This window comes from Drosophila biarmipes, chromosome 3L (assembly GCF_025231255.1).
Source record: "Drosophila biarmipes strain raj3 chromosome 3L, RU_DBia_V1.1, whole genome shotgun sequence".
Taxonomy (NCBI): domain Eukaryota; kingdom Metazoa; phylum Arthropoda; class Insecta; order Diptera; family Drosophilidae; genus Drosophila; species Drosophila biarmipes.
In genome coordinates this window covers 10,084,018-10,086,534 of record NC_066613.1, presented here as the reverse complement: position 1 = coordinate 10,086,534, position 2,517 = coordinate 10,084,018, and positions in this window count along the sequence as shown.

Sequence of the window (2,517 nt, the reverse complement as noted above, 5' to 3'; positions counted from 1 at the left end):
GCCCCAGAGAGAGATCTGGATGCGATGGTCGCGTGTGTGCTGCCCTTAAATGGCACACAAAATAGACATTAAAACCTACAGCGGTTGCGATACGGTTCCAGAAGTCCGATCCCCACCCGAGACCTGTCCACCCCTCGGTAACTTGGTCTACACCACGTTGACGAGGTGGGTGCACTTCGAGAAATTGGATAGAATTTCAAATGTATTAAATTATATTTATAGTTATATCTTTGGAAAGTAATTTTGGTTCAAGATACTTTAGGTATTCTAAAGATTTTACGTTTTTTTTATTTTATTTGAGAGTACTCTATTAGCTTTTGGCGAAACTACAATAATATTTTGTAAATTTCTTCCAGTGCTTTCGCTTTTGTGCCCGTGATCCTGGCCAGGATTTTGTTTAATTTTATTTGCCCAGAGCTAAATGTAACTTTTATTGTTTTCGGTTTCGGTTTTGGACTTTCGGCTAGGAAGTTCCTTCGTTTTGGGGGCTGGGGACCTTCGACCGTCTGGGGGCCAGTGTCATAAATTCGATTTCTGCAGCATAATTTAAGGCGCTTTGGCATTGATGTTTTGTGCTGATTAGATTTAAGCACGGCACGGGATAGAAGCGTTTTAATTGTTCCATTCGGGGCATTCAGCGTCACCTCATCAGCAGCATTTACACGTAATGGCCTCGTTAAACTGACTTTTGGACTGATGAAATCCTGACAGATCCCGTCTCCGGATACAGGTCCAAAGCCAGATCCGAGACAGCTTCGAAGGGACGCCATTAACTTGCGTTTAATTGTCTGCACTTTTACGAGAAGTGCCAGGGAGCTGGCCAAATTTAGGTAAGCCAAGGAGTGGAATAATCGTCGCCTGTCCAGAGCTCATGTGGCCAAGGAAAATGCCCTATCTTATGGCTTTTAGACAGGCGCTTTTATGGCGGGCCAAGAAGTGACTGGCTGTAAAATGAAGCGAAATGCATTCAGACACCTTAGGAGAAGGGCAATTTCATACTGGCCGATGATGGAAGGATAAGGGAAAGGCTTTCTTTGATGTGGGAAAAGTGATTGTGATATGGGGTGGTGAATGTTTTGGCAGTAATATTGTGGGTTTTGGTGAGGTAAGACCTTTTTTGTTTTACAGAACAATACTACTGTATACTACTATTTTATATGTATATGTATATGTGAAAAAGCAATATTGATTTAAAATAATATTATTCAACATTGCTTTTCTGATACATTTGAATTTACTCATTTGTAAATGAACATTAGCTTTTCTTAATATTTATTCTATATTGAAAGTACATTACTCAGCTAAAAAGGAACATTCTAAAGAAACCTCAGATATCGAGAGTTATCGCTTGTAGGACGTACCAATCATATTTATAGTTACACCCGCATTAAAGTCCCTGGAACATTAAAAGTAATTGCGACAATACATTCTGCTTCATTGTGGGCATTTCATTACAGCGCGGCATTGAATCTGAATAAAGATCAATTCATGTCCCCGGCAATAACTTCTACAGCGACTGCAGTTAAATCATAAGCCGACCCCTATGCCCACTCCCAGATTTCCTATAGGGCATATCCCCTTTCCCAGACGTCCCCGTTCCCCAGTTGAAAAACCTGCCCAGTTGGATTCGTGACCAGCAAAGTAATGCACAGATTTCGTATTTCCATTCGGGAAGTAACAAAAGAAGCCGCCCAGCAGCACTTTTATGACTGGCTGAGCGACTTGCAACAAAATTGAATTTTATGAATGGGTATTTATGAATTTTATTCTCCGTAAGTTATAAAAAAAGCTCTTAGTTCTACACTTTTGGGGTGGTGGGCTGCGACTCCGATGACAAGTCGAATTCCACGAATGAAATTGAACATGACAACTGCGATGAAACTTGTTCTGCAAAGATCCCCATCTAACAGGCGGAACAGTGGAGCAAACAAAATTATTAATGAGAAATAAATGAAATTGGTTCCTTCTTACCATTTTAATATAAATATGTTGTAAAGTTTTTATTTACATTTTTAATATTTTTTAAATGATTTTAAAGCTTTTTTTCGTTTTAAATTATTTTTAAAAACGAACTTTAAATAAATTTAATTTAAGACTTAGTGAAATGTATTTTCAATTATATTCGCATTGTGCCACGGTCTTTCGTTAAATCTATCCAGCTATTAAAAACGCCAAAATGCGACGACATCTTTTGAAGTCTCCTGAAAGTTTCCCATTTCAGTGTTCCCATTGCGATTCCCTTGGTTGTGCGACCCCCATTAGAAATTTCAGCCATTTAACTGCAAGGCAAACAATCGTAAGAAATGCTTTTATATCAGCCGAGAATATAATCCGGCACACAAATTTTTAAGACCTATTCGCCTAACGCTCGAAATTAATTTCGCTAACAATCGAAATGAATGTCAAAGGTGGTGGGATGGTTTTAACGGGGCGGGGAGACATCCTCCAAAGCTCAATGAAGCGCTTAACCATTAAAATCAATCAAAGCAAATTTATTAGGCAGCTACATTGTGGAAG